At 43.2% G+C, this 19,362-nt stretch overlaps 1 protein-coding gene across 3 annotated transcripts in view; it reads right to left on the reverse strand.

The window, feature by feature from the left end:
* LOC123760105 (mediator complex subunit 31) overlaps positions 1-19,362 on the reverse strand; it is a 151,116-nt gene that overhangs the window by 53,248 nt on the left and 78,506 nt on the right. The window lies entirely within an intron of this gene.

A 19,362-nucleotide genomic window follows, 5' to 3' on the forward strand; every position in this document is an offset into this window, starting at 1 on the left:
ACATAGGGCTTAACTGGGCTAGAACAGAGGACTTTTGGTCCTGTAGATTCGTAAACCTCATCCTGGAAACGTTTGTGTATCAACACATTAAACAAACTACGAGGATGAGGGAAGAGGATGTTCTCTCCATGTTAGATTTTATATTCACCAGGAAAGAGGAAAAGATATTTGACATTCAGTACCTTCCTTCCTTAGGTAAAGGTGACCATGTCCTTTGGGAATAAAGTATGCAATGCATTATAATCTGGAAGAAAATGAAGTTGAAGACTTGCTGTTAGGCAAGGAAGTAAATGAGATGTATGTCCAGTTTTGTTAAATATATGACAAAGGCAAAAATTTTTTTTTTACAAAATCAGAGATGCAGAACTAGGAAACAGGTTTGCTTCAACAGAAATTGCGAGAGGGCCAGAGACCAAAAGACTCAAAAATGGAATCAATATAGGAAGAGCTCAAACCCCCAAACATACCAGGGATACAAAAGTGAGAAACAACTACATAGCAGTAAGGAGGGAGGCAGAAAGAAATTGAGAAAAGGATAGTGGACAAATGTAAAACAGAACCAGGCCTATTCTATAAATTCATCAACAGCAACTTGCAGGTAAAGGGTAATATCCAGAGGTTGAAAATGGGAAACAGATTCACAGAAAATTAAAAGGTAATGTGTGGAAACAAAAAACGAAAAGTTACAAAGTGGGTTTGTGCAAAATTAAATCTTCGAAGAACCAGCCAATAAAAATTCCAGGGAACAACAGAGCACATAGAGATGTCTAAAGATGAAGTAGAAAAAATGCTAAAGGAGCATTTGTAAGAACAAAGCAGTTGGTCCAGATGGAGTTTCACCGTGGGTTATGAGAGAATGTGCACCCGAGCTCAGCATTCCACTTCAACTGATTTTTCAGGCATTCCTCTGTACAGGAGTCCTAGCAGATATGCGGAAAAAGGCTAATATAGTTCCAGTCTACAAAAGTGGCAGCAGGGAAGACCCCTCCCCCCCCCCCCCGCTCAATTATAGACCTGTATCATTGACAAGTGTAAATCAAAATATTGGAAACATAATTAAAACTAAATGGTAGAACACCTGGATAAAAAAATATAATAGTAGACAGTATGGTTTTTGGTCTGTAAGAGCCTATGTAACGAATTTACTCAGTTTCTATGATCGAGCCACAGAGATTTTACAGGAAAGAGATGGTTGGGGTGACTGCATTTATCAGAACCTAAAAAAAAGGCTTTCGACAGAGTTCCACATAGAGGTTGTTCTGGAAACTGGAACATATTGGAGTGACAGGTAGGCTTTTAACATGGATGAAAAATTTTCTGCCAAAAATGAGGGCAGTAATCAGAGGCAATGTATCTGACTGGAGAATTATCACGAGTGGAGTACCACAGGGTTCAGTTCTTGCACCGGTGATGTTCATTGTCTACATAAATGATCTACCAGATGGAATACAGAATTATATGAACATTTTTGCTGATGATGCTAAGATAATAGGGAAGATGAGAAACTTAGATGATTGTCATGCCCTTCAAGAAGACCTGGACAAAATAAGTGTATGGGGCACCACTTGGCAAATGGAATTTAATGTTAATAAATGCTATGTTGTGGAATGTGGAATAGGAGAACAGAGACCCCACACCACCTATAAATTGAGAAATCTTTAAAGAATTCTGATAAAGGAGATCTAGGGGTGGTTCAAGATAGAGAAAAAATTACCCGAGGAACACAAAGAACATTGTACGAGGAGCCTATGCTACAATTTCTAATTTCAGAATTGCTTTTAAAATACATGGATGGTGAAATACTTTCTTATCAATTTCAAGAAAAAGAGGTCACAAATTTAAACTAACTAAACAAAGCTGCTGAAGAAACAAGAAAATTTTCTTTCACAGAGTTGTAATCGGTTTTTACAAGTTAGGTGAGAAGGTGGTGGAGGCCAAAACTCAGTAATTTCAAAGCGTTATATGACAGAGTGCTGGGAAGATGGGACACCATGAGTGTAGCTCTCATCCTGTAACTACACTTAAGTAATTACACTTCGCAACTGTGAAGTAGCTCCCCCCCCCCATCAAGCATACAAGACAAACAGCAAAGAAAAATAATACAGCCAAAAACAAATGAACTTGTCACTGCAATAAATACAGTAAAGACCGAAACAACGGGAATTTGTTACATACATGTAAGAATATATCCATTTATTTTGTATAGACATGAACAGTATCTAGGGCCTCATAGCTGGACATTTACTTTGGGCTGCAGGTACATTGATCCAGGGAATTACCACAAGGTATGCAACAATGATATACCAGTTTGGAATATATTGAAAACAACTACATACTTTGGGTCATGACCAAAAAGTGTCCTTAACTGAAAGCCTAGCAGCCATCTAGGAAGAGTGAGAAACAAACAATATTAGTGCACGAGCTGAAGCTGTCAAGAAGGGATGTAACTGAAGGAGAAATTCAGGAAATTGTAAATTCTGTTTCAGTACGCCCAGATAAAGATAACAGTAGACAAGGAAGTGTAACAGAGCACTGAGAGCTCAACAGGTACACACACTACAACAGACCGTGATACAGACCAGAAATACAGACATTCAGAAAACAGAAAGGGAATTAGAATGAGGCGTCCCTCATCCCAGAAAATGTCCAAATATCCTTAGGAAGGGAAAATGTCAAATTGGGCAACACACAAGTACTGCATTTCCATCCAGACATGTGCAAAACCTCACTTGAGTAGAGAAAATGCTATGATCTCAGATGCCCAGACACACTCATGAGAGACAAAACATTACACAAGAGTGTTAACAGGAAAATAGCTTTGGAGTAAAATCAAATAATTTTTTAGACCCAGAAGAAAGAGGTTTCAGAAGTTGGAAGAGAGGAATTGGAACTGGCTGAAATAGCTATGTATTTACATACCAGAGTCACAGGTACAATTACACTCCAAATCAGGGCTACAATTACAAGAGGCAACAACACTGCAACAACCAGTACTGCTCAAAACAAATCCAATATGTCCATGCATAATAGACCTGCCTGAAAAATCTCCCAGCCAAAATCCACTAAACAAAGTACAGTACTGTAACCCCGCGATTATCCGGGATTCAAACATCCGGAAAACGCCCTAATATGGCCAAAATCGTGATCGGATAAAGTTATCACAATATCCGGCCAAAATAGCCACAGGGACCGGATTAAAGCTAGTTTGGTCGGATAAAATTTTGGGGACCCGGTTAATTTTTTGCCAATGTTACACTATCCGGACAGTCGCCCGGATAATAATGGCTTTGTCCGTATATGAAACCATGAGGCAGGCCGTACGGTATTAATCCCGTCTGCCCGTGAATCGAGGCGCATGGTGTAGGTGGGGGTGGGGTGTGTGGGTGGTGTCGGGAGAGAGAGGAGCGTTGGGAGGGACCACCTGGGGGTATAAGGGGGGATGTGGAGCGACCTATACACTACAGTACAGGAATTACCATCGATTTTAGAACAGTTCATCATAGCCATAATCAAAAGAAATACTAGTAATTACGTAATAGAAAATACTATACAAGTTTCGCAAAAACAACTTACACAGGCTGAAGTTTCCATCAAATTTTTTTTTTTTCCCCTCCTGGCGGCTTACGTAACGTGCCTCCTCCCTGCCCCTACTTGACCCGTCCCGGCCTGGTCAAGCAATGTGCTCTCTAACCTCGTGTTACACCAAGGTGCCGCACTATTAGTGAAATATTTTTTTAAATAACTTTTTTATTTTCATAGTAACTTTGAACATTTTTGGCCAAGACTATGTCTGGTAGCAGCATGAATCGTTCTGGAGGTGGTAAGAGGAAGAAGGTTGTCCTAACACTTAAGGACAAGCTACGTGTTATACAACTTTGTGAACATGGCCGGTCGACCTCAAGTGTTGCCAAGGAATATAATATAGGCACTAGTACTGTTTCTGATATAAGGAAACAAAAAGAGAAACTTGTGCAATTCATTTCAACCTGTGAAAGTGAAGGTGCAAGCACTAGCAGAGGTTGTGGTAGAAAAACTATGAGAACTTCGACGCATGTACAGTTGGATGAGGCTGTGTACAAGTGGTTTGCTCAGCACTGCACAGCTGGCGTGATAATTCGCAGCCCAGAAATACAAAATGCTGCAAGCAGGTTTGCTGCAAGCCTTGGAATAAAGAATTTCGAAGCAAGTGAAGGGTGGGTTGCAAGGTTCAAGGGTAGGCACAATATTGTGAAGAGGAAAATTGTCGGTGAAAAATTAAGTGCAGATGAAAGCAGTGTAGAACCATTTAAACAGAAATTAAGAGAATACATTGTGGCAAATAATATATATTCGTATCAAATATATATCGACTCACAAGTCGAGCCTGGCCTCGGGCCGGGCTTGGGGAGTAGACGAACTCCCAGAACCCCATCAACCAGGTATCAACCAGGTATATAATGCAGATGAAACTGGGTTGTATTGGAGGAGTTTACCAGAAAAAACTCTAGCAATGAGGAGTGAGGGTTGTGTGCCAGGACGTAAGGTTTGCAAGGACAGGCTCTCAGCCATGATGTGTGCGAATACCGACGGCACAGACAGAATCACGTGTGCAATTGTTGGCAAATCTAAGAAACCAAGAGTCTTGCAACATTGCTTGGACAGACTGCCAGTCAATTATTATAGCTCACAAAATGCATGGTTTACACAGATCTTTCTTTCCTGGTTTCATGACGTATTCTGCAGGGAAGTTCGTGCCTATCAAGTTAAGAAACTCAAAGTAAGGCCAAGCAAAGTTCAGGCTTTGCTGCTGCTTGATAATGCACCTGCCCACCTCAAAATTGACACATTAACCTCACAAGATGGCAAGATAACATGTATGGCACTTCCTTCTAACACAACCTCTCTCATTCAGCCTATGGATCAGGGAGTTATTTGCCACGAAGAGGTTGTACACCAAAAAGATGCTGAATGAAGTTTTGGTGGTTTTGCCTCTTCCGGAAGATATTGAACTCGGTGTGGATAACAGGGCTAAAAAACTTCAGAATTTGAAGAACTATACAATCAAGGAAGCCATTTATAACTGGGCCAAGGTGTGGAGTGAATTAAAGGAATCAACTTTGAAAAATTCCTGGAAAAAACTCCTCACGTCTACGGTCAGAAATGAGGAGGATGCAGAAATGGATTTTGAAGAATTTACAGATGAAATCCATAGAATGTTTAGAAATGCCGGCAAAAACTTAGAAATACAGGATGTGGTTAATTGGCTTGAACAAGATGCCAATGACCCAGGGTATGGTGTGATGAGTGAAGACGAGATTCTCCAGTCTATTACTGGTGAGGTCGACGAAGAGGATGAAGAATTGAAGAACCAACACCAATGACCACGAAATACAGTGAACTCATGTCTTCTGTTGACTTGTTAATTAATTTTTCATCAAATTGTGCTCATCCAGAAGTTAGAAACATGTATCAATACCCGAGGCGAACAAAAGAGCTGATCATACAACTGGCCAGTGAACACAGAAGGCAAGCAACACTCGATTCTTATATGGTACGAAAATCAAACCAAGCGCCTTCAACAAGTGAGGCGGCACGCGCAACCCCAAGCGCCTTCAACAAGCGAGGCGTCACAGGCAAGCCAAATGCCTTCAACCAGTGAGACTTTCTCAGCTGACAGTGAAAACTAACTTTGCCTAATGAACTGTACAGTAATTTTAAGTGTTAATTTTAGTGTTGTGTTACTATAAGTTACGTAAATTGTCAAGAATTTTTAACTTCAAGATGTGTCATCAATCAAGAAGACGAACAATAAGAAGGTAAGTTGAGGTTTCTAGTTGAATATTTAATAATTATATGTGGCAAGGCAATTCAAGTTATGTTATTTGTAGTATAAAAATAGTTGGAAATGGTTAGTTTTGGACTCGTAGGTGAAAAAGTACCATTATCCGAAAAATGTGATAATCCGGCTGGGAGTCCTTCCCATATAGTCCGGATGATCGAGTGGAGACAGTACTTTCTAACTTCAGAATTGCTTTTAAATACATGGATGGAGAAATACTAAAGAAATTGTTCACAACTTTTGTTAGATCAAAGCTGGAATATGCAGCGGTTGTATGGTGCCCATATCTTAAGAAGCACATCAACAAACTGGAAAAGGTGCAACGACATGCCACTAAGTGGCTCCCAGAACTGAAGGACAAGAGCTATGAGGGGAGGTTAGAGGCATTAAATATGCAAAAACTAGAAGATAGAAGAAAAAGAGTCGATATGATCACAATGTTCAAAATAGTAACTGGAATCGATAAAATTGATTGGGAAGAATTTCCGAGACCCGGAACTTCAAGAACAAGAGGTCATAGATTTAAACTAACGAAACAAAGCTGCCGGAGAACTATAAGAAAATTCCTTTTTGTAAACAGAGTGGTAGACGTTTGGAACAAGTTGAGAGAGAAGGTGGGAGGCCAAAACCGTCAGTAATTTCAAAGCGTTATATGACAAAGAGTGCTGGGTAGACGGGACACCACGAGCATAGCTCTCATCCTGTAACTACACTTAGGTAATTACATATAACGTATGTATAGTGTAATACCAGCAATAGGAGTATGAGGGGAGCCGCCATTTTGATGAGGGAGGTGCATCGTCTGCACGACTTGTCATGTTGTTTACTGGTGACCACTATGGTCTTTGGGCACCATACCAGCTTATTTGTACAGGTATGGTGAATAAAACGTTGATACTTATATATAATCTGTGTATATAGTGTAATAACACCACAAACAGTATTGTTGGAGGAGAAATATTTGTGCGTCTGGCCTTGAAGCAGTGAGGGCAGCAGCCACCAGCTGACTGTGTGTGTGGCTACATCTCTTATTGCTTGAACTCGCCATACAAGCTTAGATGTACAGTTATAGTGAACACGTACTTATATTTAACGTCTGTTTATAGTGAATAAAAGCAAAAACAGTATGGTTGGAGGAGTATGTTGGCGAGTGAGGAGGTAAGTCAGGGAGTGGTGGCGAGTGGCTGGCTGGCTGGCTGGCTGGCTGGCTGGCTGGCTGGCGAGTGGCGGCCACTCTTCGTTGCTTTTTGACTCGCAATGCCAACGTAGTGGTTCGTTATGGTGAGCAAAACATGCAGATACGTATATATAACATGTGTATATAGTGTAATAACAGCAAAGCTATTTGTTTATTGTTTTATGAACATAATAATTGAGTCACTAAAATGAACATAATAATTTTGAGTACAGCGATGGTTCACACATTTTATTATATAAATATATCACAATACACACTATTGAATAATATTACGTGTACTGAAAAAAAAAATTAGAGATACTGAAATAATTAGGTAATAATATCTTTGTGGCAACCCCCTCCTGACAGCTGGGGCGGAGCAGACCTCGTCTGGCGACTACTCTGTCAACGCCTCTTTTTTGCCAGACTTCCCCGCTCTATTGCGGCCAAAATATGCTGCCTACGATTTTTTTTTATTTTCCCGTGATCAGGGAACACAAATGAACACTTTTATAAGACAAAAGAATTTTTTGGATTTTTTTTTTGTGCCTGTGGGTGTTGAAGCCATTATGATCGCCGGGTAGCAGGCCGCTGAGCGGACAGAACACTGGACGCGTGATCCTGTGGTCTCGGGTTCGATCCCGGACGCAGGCGAGAAACGATGGGTAGAGTCTTTCACCCTGATGCCCTGTTACCTAGCAGTAAATAGGTACCTGGGGTGTTAGTCAGCTGTCACGGGCTGCTTCCTGGGGATGGAGGCCTGGTCGAGGACCGGGCCGCGGGGATGCTAAGCCCCAAAATCATCTCGAGATAACCTCAAGACGACCCTTAGCGGCCCAAGGGTTAAGTGACGGTCCTGAAAATGTAAAAAAAAAAGAAAGGACAAAACAACTCGATCAGAAATAGAAGACAATCTACGAAAAGAGAAAATGGTGGAAAGAATGCCATGAAACTTCATACTGCCACCAAGACGAAGCTCTCAGGTGGGACACCACCATCTTGAGGTTATCTTGAGATGATTTTGGGGCTTTAGTGTCCCCGCAGCCCGGTCCTCGACCAGGCCTCCACCCTCAGGAAGCAGCCCGTGACAGCTGACTAACACCCCAGGTACCCATTTACTGCTAGGTATGAGGGGCATAGGGTGAAAGAAACTCTGCCCATTGTTTCTCGCCAGCGCCCGGGATCGAACCCGGGACCACAGGATCACAAGTCCAGCGTGCTGTCCGCTCGGCCAACCGGCTCCCTACCATCAATGAAGCCACCTGATCATCATACAAATGGTGACAAACCCATGTCAAAAAGACCAGACGCGAAGAGCGGAGAAGACTGAACCAGCCAAGTACTGGACCGGTCCAATCAGCTGGAGGCGGCGAAGCCGTGGAAAACGCCTGGGTTCGGACACTGAGAAAGTAACGCCTGAAACCAAGGCTGAGCCGGCCACCTAGGGGCCAAGAGGACTACTCTTACGAAGTAAAACTTCAACTGAACCAGAACCCAAAGCAATAGCTGGACTGAGGGGAAGAACGCCACCTCGACCAGTCCTGCCAAAAGGCGTCCACCGCAAATGCTTCGCGGTCAGGAAAGGGTGCCACATACATCGAGTGATGCCATGACCAAGCCGACACAAAGCGGACCACCTCTGGGAGCCGGTATGTCTGGCAGAGTCAAATGAAAGATCAGAGTCAGCATTGACCGTTCATTCCATGGACACAGGAATGAACTGAGACAGGCCGTTGGACACTTCCCGGATATGAACCCCACGGAAAGTCAAACCCTGAGAAACCAGCAGACAGGCCACTCGAAGTGACCAGCCACAAAGAGGCAAGGACTGAAGAGAACTCCCGCAGTTCAGGCAATAAACCACCGGAGAACAGTCCAAATGGAGCCAAATGGTCGAGACCCATGCGACCTGAACCCTCCGAAGCGACAGAACGACCACAGTGAACTCCCGTACCGTGCTGTGAGACCGACGGAACCCACTGCCCCTGGCCAGCCTGGTGAGCACTGGTCACAAAGCCCCAGCCGAGAGACAACGCATCCATGAACACATCGAGCGAGGGTTCAGGCAGGTGCCAAGGCAATGAACCCTGAAAAACCCGAAGAGGAAGCCAGGGACGTAGCAACCGATGCAAGGCCCCTGGAGGACGAACCCAGCAATCACAAGAGGGGGTACCAATTATGGCACCTCACTCAGCATACCAACTTAGTGGTTCGTTATGGTGAACACCAATGTAGATATTTATATATAACGTGTATATACAGTGTAATAACAGCAAAAGGAGTGTGGGGAAGAAGCCATTTTGGTGATGGGTGTGGCAACATCTGCATGATTTGTCATGTTAGTAGGGGTGGCCACTATGCTCTTTGGGCATTATACCTGCTTAATTGAACAGTTATGGTGAGCAAAACGTGTAGATATTTATATATAACGTCTGTATATAGGGTAATAACACCAAAAACAGTATTGTTGGGGGTGAAATTTTAGTGCATCTGACCTTGAATGTGTGAGGGAAGCAGCCGCCAGCTGACTGTGTGTAGCGACGTCTCTTAATGCCTGAACTAACTATATCAACTTGGTTGTAAAGTTGTGGTGAACAAAACATGTAAATACTTATATATAACGTCTGTATATAGTGAATAAAAACAAAAAAGTATTGTGGGAGGAGAATGTGGGCGAGTCAGGTGAGTTGAGGGAGGGAGGAAGTAGCAACCAGTGGCGGGCTGCCACTGCCACTCAGCATGCCAGCTTAGTGGTTCATTATGGTGAACACAAATGTAGATACTGTACTTATATATAACGTCTCTATAATAGTGAATAAAAGCAAAAACAATATGGTGGGTGGAAAATGTGGGCGAGTGAGGTGTTGAGGGAGTGAGTGGCAGCGAGTGGCTGGCTGGTGTGTGGCGGTCACTCCTCGTTACTTTTTGACTCATAATAGCAACTTAGTGGTTCGTTATGGTGAATTAAACATGCAGATACATTACAACCTCAATTCAACGAATCTCTGGCTAATTCGCACGCTTTTCAGGTCGGATTTACTCACCTGGTTCAACGAACAATGGTTCGCCGAAGCGGGGGATGTTCAGATTTGCTTACGATGTCGAGACAGAGTTCACAGACTGATGGAAAACTTTCACTTTCTATCACAGATTACTGTACAATTATTAATTCCTTCATGTGACAAGTTGGATCACACAAGTGGACCACACAAGTGAATCATATGAACCAAACACCAGCCAGAATGGTCCACAAAAAGTGGTGCATATTAACCTAGCACCAGCCAGAGTCGTCCACACAAGTGAACGACTCAGTTTCAATGATTTTCGTTCACCGATTTGTGGCACACGTATCTTTGTAAAATAATTTAAAGGCTGAAGTGTGAATAGCTAGCTAATGTGTTGAAATCTTCTTATATACATTTTCTGTGATGAAACAAGATAAGTGAGGGTTGACATAAGGGAATACTGTACAGTAAACCTCACTGTAAAGTGAAGTTTCACTCACTTTCGTCTGTGTTGTCATAGTTCAGTGACCCATGACTTTGAACGTTTCACATTAATAAATAATTTCTAAAACTGGTATTTTAATAACTCTTTATTATCCTAATTAAACTAAACTAAATAAAACCAAAAATATACTGTAATATGATAGATATCTGCTATTTGAGAAATTATTCACATTATTGGCAGCACAACTCCTGCACGAGTGGACAGGTGTAATCCCTGTCCACACAACACCATGCTTGTTTTGTTCGATTTCGTCGCCACAGTTCAGTGATCTACGGCTTCAAAATAATAAAACTAATAAATCAGTTCCAAAGTATTTTTTATAGCTCTTATTACCGTAATAATGTTGCTAAACTAAATATGTAACAGAAAAATATAAAATTTGATGTGAATCAAATATTTGAGAGAAATTTATGTTACTGGAAATCGAACACAACACCAGGAGTGTTTTATTCGATTTCGTCGCCACAGTTCAGTGACCTACGGGTTCGAAATAATAAAATTAATAAATCGGTTCCAAAATAAGTATTTTTTATAGCTCTTATTATCGTAATAATGTTGCTAAACTAAATATATAACCCAAAAATATATAATTTGATGTAAATCGAATATTTAAGAAAAATTTGTTACTGGATCTGGCTTAAACACCAGCCTACTGAAGGGTGTACGTACAGACTTAGTCTGCGTTCGTACAGTATGCACTCAGTGCCCTTAGCTTTGTCTGCGATTGACGTACAGTATTTATCCGCTGGTGGAAGAATAATTGTGGAATTGACCATTTTTTTACTACAGCTCTTTGGTTATAAAACAAAATGTCTCAGGGGCTTACTAATAGTGCTTTATTAATGCCAAAAATGAAGCAATATTATGCAATAACTAGTAGCAGAAAATCAACCAGCACGAGCACAGCCGTACCCAGCACAAGAACAGCCATACCCAACACAAGAACAGCTGTACCCAACACAAGAACAGCCGTACCCAACACAAGAACAGCCGTACCCAACACAAGAACAGCCGTACCCAGCAAGAGAACAGCCGTACCAGGTACGAGAACAGGCATACCAAGCACGAGAATAGTGGAACCTGGCACGAGAAGAGCCGTACCCAGCAGGAGCACAGTTGTACCCAGCACTGGTACAGCAGCAGCCAGCACCAGCTCAGAAGCAGCTGAACCCACAGCAGCAGCAAGCACCAGCAAAGCTGATCCAAACATCTAAAAACATCGTGTGTTGAGTGAACAGTTAGAACAAGTGTTAAATTTAAGTGTGTACACAGTGTTAAAATTAAAGTTGCCGTAATTTTAGTGTACAATAGTTTTCATAAACTATATTGTAGTACTCAACATACAGCAGAACTTCTTTTAATCAACACAGTGCTAACAGCATAATGCACTGCAGTACGTATTCAATGTAGAGCATTCACAACTTCACGAAACTTCAAGAAGGACATAACTTCAACAATAAGGTAAATTTATGAATTACAGTAATTTTTTAGTAGAGAAGTAATATATAGGTAGAGTATGCAATATGATAATGCATTTTTATTGTGTACAAGAAAAAAAAAAGACACCGACACAAACGCCTCCTGAAGGTCACCTCTTGCAACGAATCCAACACTCCAACAAACTGGGGTTGGTCCCATATAGTACGTTGAATCGATGTTGTACTGTACTTATATATAACCTGTGTATATAGTGTAATAACCGACAAAGTATTTGTTCACTGCTTGATGAACATGGTAATTGAATCAACAATATGCACACCATATTTTTGAGTACAGCGATGATTCACTATTTTATTATATAAATATATCATACTACACACTATTGAATATTACAGCAAAAAAACTACGAAAAATCAATCAGAGACATTGACATAATTAGGTAATTCTCTCTTTGTGGCCACTCCTGCCCGACAGCTGGCGAGCAACAGACCGCCTTGGACGCACTCTGAGTCAGCGCCTGTTTTTTGCCAGACTTCCCCACCCTGCAGCGGGCAATATATGCCACTTACAATTTTTTTTCCCCATGATCAGAACACAAATTAACAGGTTTAGAAGAAAAAATTATTATTATTTTTTTTTTTTGATATACGCCTGTGGGTGACAAATGCTAAATAGCCTGGAGCCACACAAGGGTTAAGGCAGGACCTCAACCGTAGTAATGCCTCGAGAGGAAGAGACACAGAAGTGGTACGAGAGTCCCAAACAAGAGCCAGCCAGGTCTGAACTTGGGACGGAACCAGATGGGACTTCTGCCAGTTCACCAGGAACCCGAACCCGGCACGCTGGGAAAGAACCACACCCCTGGTGAGCAGACAAGCAGACCGACTGGGAGCCTACACCAACCAGTCATCGAGGTAGGCCAGAACCCGAACCCCTAGCAGATGCAGACTGGCCATTAAGGCCCGGGTAAGACGCGAGAACATGCGAGGTGCTAGATTCAAGCCAAAAAGAAGGCAATGAAAGCAGTAAGCCTGATGCCCCACCATGAAACCTAACCTAATAGGCACATTCCTATTCTAGGGTGAATAGGAATGTGCCAAAACACATCCTTGAGATCCAGGAACACCAACTAAGCCCCCACTCCAACAGAAGTCGGACCTGAGACAGAGTGGTCATCCGAAAGGAGGGGGGCAAGGAGTTCAGACGGGACAATTCTAGAATGAATCTCTGATCCGCACAGTCCCATTTTGGCACTGGAAACAGGCGGGGAAACCCACCTGAGGGACGGGGTCTTTTTGACCATGCCCAAGCATACCCACTCTGAGATGGCCATGTCCGCCCCGAACCCCCCAGAGGAGGAGGAGGAGCCGCCCAATGCCTCCACAGGCCAGGAGACAACCCAAAGTGCCCACAAATCGTGGGACCAGGTGCGAGCAAACAAAGTGAGCCTTTCCCCTCTTCCCCCAACACCCGGTCAACGGGACGAACCACAAAAGGTCTGCAGCACCTTACGAGGAGCCGGCTGACGAGTATAGTGATCATTGCGCCAACCCAAATGACCAAAGGGCCACCTCAACTGGAGGAACCCCGAACCCTTTCACGACCCTTCTGAGAAGGCAGAGAATGGTTACACTGGAGAACCAACAAGTCCGACATGGTACGATAACTAGACGATTGCACCTGCAGAAATTGCATGACCACAGACTCCGCAAACAGCAACGGACAAAACAGCGAAGAAAACTTAAGAGCCAGGGCCCCAGGCAGATTTCAAAGAGAGCACACCCTGTCGGTAAACGAAGCGAGAAGCAAAGAACAGACAAACACACCGCCTCCTTGACAATCGGCGTAAACAACTTCAACAGTGTGGTCAACGCCTGAGCTGCCGAGGCCAGCGCACCAGATGAAGGCCCAACAATGCTTCCACAACCTCCTCAAGCCAGGCAGAAGACAGCTCGAGAAAGGAAAAGATGTGTAAGACCAAAGCCAAATGCCCATGGGCGCGCAACTTCTCAGTAACCAAAGATGCCGTTAGGGTATATACCCGCACATGCAGCTGTACAAGGCCAACATCCCGAGGAAGCCCGGGACGAATAATCACGCATTAAGGCACTCAAACCCACCTCCCAGGTAAACTTGCAGAACGGTAAAAGTTTCTCGTCATTCGATTGTGGGGTCCGATAGAACCCATGACATGCCATGCCATGCCCCCCAACAAAAAGAACAGGCAGTCTGCTAGCCAGGAACACTCTGAAACCTCTGTATGCTCCTAATATGGGAAAGAAGAACCGAACTCAAACGAGGACGGATCCCACACACAGGCAGAATCCGGGTCTTGCACGAGGTATGCAGCATGCGCTTCCCGAGCCTCCGACGGGAAGGTCCGAGAAGCAGAAAACCTCCGGAAAGAAGGAGCCGAGGAATCCAAGGGAACCCAGGGAGGAGCCGACACCAAATCATACTCATACAGTGGGAAGGGAGGGTAAGAAAATCCCGCCCCCTGCAACAACAAGCCCCGCGAAGAGGGCACTAGCACCCAAGCTGGGTCAAAGGGGGCCCAAGCCCCCCCAGGTCAACTCCTCCTTAACCCAGGGATTCCCCAACCCGGGACACAGGGCAGAGCAGTCCTCCATACCCTCTACCCCTGAAGAGAACGCCGAATCCAGGGAAAAGGCTGAAAAGAATGGGAGGGGCCTGCTGGTAGGACCCAGAAGCTTCGTCAGGACGAACCGGCTCGAATGCCTCCGTCCCCAACCCAAATGGGGTTCCCCTCAGAAAAAGCCTTTCAACAGTCCCATATTAGAGGTTATTCTGGAAACTGGAACATACTGGAGTGACAGAATTTTAAAATGGATGAAAAATTTCTAACTGAAAAATGAATGCAGTAATCAGAGACAATGTATCAGACTGGTGCAGCATTACCAGTGGAGTTCCACAGGGGTTCAGTTTTGGCACCCATAATATTCACTGTCAACATAAATGATCCACCAGAAGGAATACAGAATTATATAAACATGTTTGCTGATGACGCTAAGCTATTAAAGAAAAGAAAAACTTTGATGATTGTCATACCCTTCAAGAAGACCTGGACAAAATAAGAGTATGGAGCAACACTTGCCAAATGGAACTTAATGTGAATAAATGGCACATTACGGAAAGTGGAATAGGATAAAATAGGTCATATACAACCTACAAATTGTGAAAAAAGTTTTAAAGAATAATGATAAAGAAAGATCTAAAGGGGTAGTTTTGGATAGAAAACTGTAACCTGAGGACCACAAAGAATATTGTGCAAGGAGCATATGCTACGCTTTCCAACTTTCAACTTGCTTTTAACCCTCAAACCGCTAGGGGCCCAAATGGAATTCAAACCCACAGGCGCAACAAAAAAAAGAAATTCCATAAAATTCTTTCGTCTTATAGAAGTGTTCATTTTTGTTCCCTGATCACGGAAAAAATAACAAAAAAATCGTAGGTGGCATATTTTAGCTGCAATAGGGTAGGGAAGTGTGGCAAAAATGGGGCGTTGACAGTAGACGAGGTCTACTCCGCCCAAGCTGTCAGACGGCAGTTGCCACAAATATATTATTACCTAATTATTTCAATGTCTCTGATTTTTTCTTAGTTTTTTTGCAGTAATATTATTCCATACAGTGAATTGTGGTATACAGTGGTACCTCGGAATGCGATTGTCCCTGTATGCGAGGTTTTCGGAAGGCGAGGTGTATTTACTCCAAAAATTTGTCTCGGAAGGCGATGGTTACTTCGGGAGGCGAGTTTGGACGCGAGTTTGTTGATACGCGTACAGCCGACCTAGCGCGTGGTCGTTCGGCGATCGTCGCCCCTCTGCCCCGCTGCCCCTCAGTTCACCATTGTCTCGCGCTCAGTGACTACCCCCACATCAATTCTTGTTGTGGATTTTCAGTGTTTTGTTGGATTTTTGGTGATTTGTCTATACAATTTGTTATTATATATCTCACCATGGGTCCCAAGAAAGCCAGTGGGAAGGATAAAGGCCAGAAAGCTCATGTGAGGATGACAATAGAGGAGAAACAAGAGATCATTCGGAAGCATGAGAACGGTACACGTGTTGTTGAACTTTGTAGGCAGTACAAGAAAGCCACATCAACAATATGCACTATACTTAAGAAGAAAAATAAGATTATGAGTGCTAATGTGGCAAAAGGAGTAAGAACATTAACGGCACAAAGACCACAAACACTTGAAGAAGTGGAAAAGTTGTTATTAATTTGGATACACGACAAGGAGTTGAGGGGTGATAGTGTTTCGGAGGCCATTATTTGTGAGAAAGCCAGGGTGTTGCACGAAGACCTTCTAAAGAAGACCCCTGCAACGAGTGATGCAGATAAGAGAGTTTAAGGCAAGCAGGGGCTGGTTTGAAAAATTTAGAAAGAGAAGTGGTATCCATAGTGTTACAAGGCATGGGGAGGCAGCCAGCTCAGACAAACCAGCCGCTGGACGATTTATTGACGAATTTAAAGAGTTTGCAGAGACTGGGGAATACCTACCGCAACAAGTGTTTAATTGTGACGAAACAGGACTGTTTTGGAAAAGAATGCCTAAGAGGACATACATTACCAAGGAGGAAAAATCCTTGCTTGGACACAAGCCTATGAAAGATAGGTTTACGCTTGTGCTGTGTTCAAATGCGAGTGGCGATTTGAAAATTAAACCCTTGCTAGTGTATCATTCTGAAAATCCAAGGGTTTTCAAACAGTATAATGTGCAGAAAACCCGTTTGTGTGTGATGTGGAAGTCTAATAAAAAAGCATGGGTCACTAGGCTTATTTTTTCGGAGTGGGTGAATGAAGTGGTGTGCCCTGCCATAGAAAAATATCTGCAGGAGAAACAATTGCCACTCAAAGCCGTGCTTCTCCTTGACAATGCTCCTGCTCATCCTCCAGGCTTGGAAGATGATTTGATGCCTCAATACAATAAATTCCTCACAGTTAAATTCCTTCCTCCTAACACCACTCCTCTAATTCAGCCTATGGACCAGAAAATCATAGCGAATTTTAAGAAACTATATGAAAGGGCACTTCTCCGGAAATGTTTTGAAGTGACTGAAGCCACAAACCTCACCCTCAAAGAGTTCTGGAGAGAGCATTTTAACATTTGTAGTGCTTTAAAACTCGTTGACAAAGCCTGGCAAGAAGTGACTCAAAGAACCCTGATCTCTGGCTGGAGAAAATTGTGGCCTGAAGGTGTGAGAGAACTAGACTTTGAGGGGTTTGAGCCTATAAATGATGCGCCTATTGTTGAGGAAATTGTTAGTCTAGGCCAGCAAATGGGCTTGGAATTGGATGGTGATGATGTGGAGGAGTTGGTGGAAGAACACAACGAAGAACTGACCACCGAAGAACTCCTAGCCCTTCAACAGGAACAGCAAGCCAACACAGCAGCAAATGATTCTGCAGTGGAGGAGGAGGTGGCAGCAGCACCAACAGCACCAGCGAGTGTCCCTTCTGCAGTAATTAAGAAGGTGTGTCAGATGTGGGAAGAGATTCAAACAACTATTGAACAGACTCACCCAGAGAAAGCTGTAGTAGGCCGTTGTCTTAATCTTTTCAATGACAATGTGATGCCTTACTACAGAGAGAGCTTGCGAAGAAGGGAAAAGCAAGCTTCCATGGACAAATTTGTGGTGAGGAAATCGAGCAGTGAGCCTCAACCAGGACCTAGTGGCACTCAGGTTAAACGTCCCAGGGAGAGCACACCAGAAAGGTCCTCACTGCCTGATGTGATTATGGAAGGGGACTCCCCTTCCAAACAGTAACTCCTCTCCTCCTCCCCCCTCCTCACCATCTTCCATACGCCTACAGCACTCGACAGCAAGGTAAGTAATAACTGGAACATAGTTTTGTAGGTTTATTTAGATGAATTAGGTAAATTAGGTATAAAAATTTAGTTTGATGTGGGGTTTTTGGGGTAGTCAGGAACGGATTAATTCATTTCCCTTTATTTCTTATGGGGAAATTAACTTCGGAATGCGTGTTTTCGGAAGGCGAGGCGTCTCCAGGAACGGATTAAACTCGCATTCTGAGGTATGCCTGTATTTATATTATAAAATGTGTGAACCATCGATGTACTCAAAATTATGGTGTGCATATTAGTGATTCAATTATTATGTTCATAAAACAATAAACGAATAGTTTTGCTGTTGTTACACTATATACACAGGTTATATGTAAGTATCTGCATGTTTTGTTCACCATAACGAACTACAGTGTACTAAGTTGGTCTTGTGAGTCAAAAAGCAACGAGGAGTGACCGCCAAACACCAGCCAACCACTCGCTACCACTCCCTCCCTCAACACAACTTCACTCACCCTCATTCTCCTCCCACAATACTGTTTTTGCATTTATTCACTATACACAGACGTTATATATACGTATTTACGTGTTTTGTTCACCAAAACTGTACATCTAAGCTTGTATGGTGAGTAAAGGCACAAAGACGTAGCTACTCACACAGTCAGCTGATCGGCGGCCGCCCTCAAGGCCAGACGCACTAATATTTCTCCTCCAACAATATTGTTTGTGGTGTTATTATGCTATATACACACATTATATATAAGTATCTACCTGTTTTATTCACCATACCTGTACAAATAAGCTGGTATGGTGCCCAAAGACCATAGTGGCCATCAGTAAACAACATGCCAAGTCGTGCAGACGACGCTCCTCCCTCACCAAAATGGCGGCTCCCAACCTACTCCTCTCGCTGTTATCTCACACTATACACACGTTATATATAAGTATCTACATTTGTGTTCACCATAGCGAACCACTAAGCTGGTATGGTGAGTGCAGTCAATAAATGGTGGCCACACACAGTCAGAAGACGACGCCACCATCCTCCCTCCCACAGCATTACTCCTACCTCCATGGAGCACAGCGCTAAATATCACCACAATCCTGCTATTATCAGAATCCTGGTCAGTTTTATCACAGTCAGGGGTCTTCAGTAATACTAATCACTGCTAAATAATAGCAGTATCATATATATTATGGCATTTGTAGGCGATGCTGTGGTCACAAGCTGAACAGCGGTGCTGTGAGCTCGTGCTGCGTGCGCCAGCCTTGGTGGCTTGCTCAATACTGAGGATGTAACACCCAAGAATGTTGGCCTGGATTTTTTTTCTAGGTGGCATCTGGCAACTATCGGTCGTGGCTGTACTATAGCTGCCCCTATCCCAGGCGGGGCGTTTAAATTATAGCGCTAGACACGAAATGATATATAAATGATGTGCGCGGTTTCGGTTTTGTCACTGATATCATTTATATATGATATGCGCGGTTTGAGGGTTAAGTATGTGGATGGCAAAATATTACAGGAATTATTCACGACTTCTGTGAGACCAAATTTGAAATATGCAGCGGTTGAATGGTGCCCATA

Source organism: Procambarus clarkii, chromosome 16 (assembly GCF_040958095.1).
Source record: "Procambarus clarkii isolate CNS0578487 chromosome 16, FALCON_Pclarkii_2.0, whole genome shotgun sequence".
Taxonomy (NCBI): domain Eukaryota; kingdom Metazoa; phylum Arthropoda; class Malacostraca; order Decapoda; family Cambaridae; genus Procambarus; species Procambarus clarkii.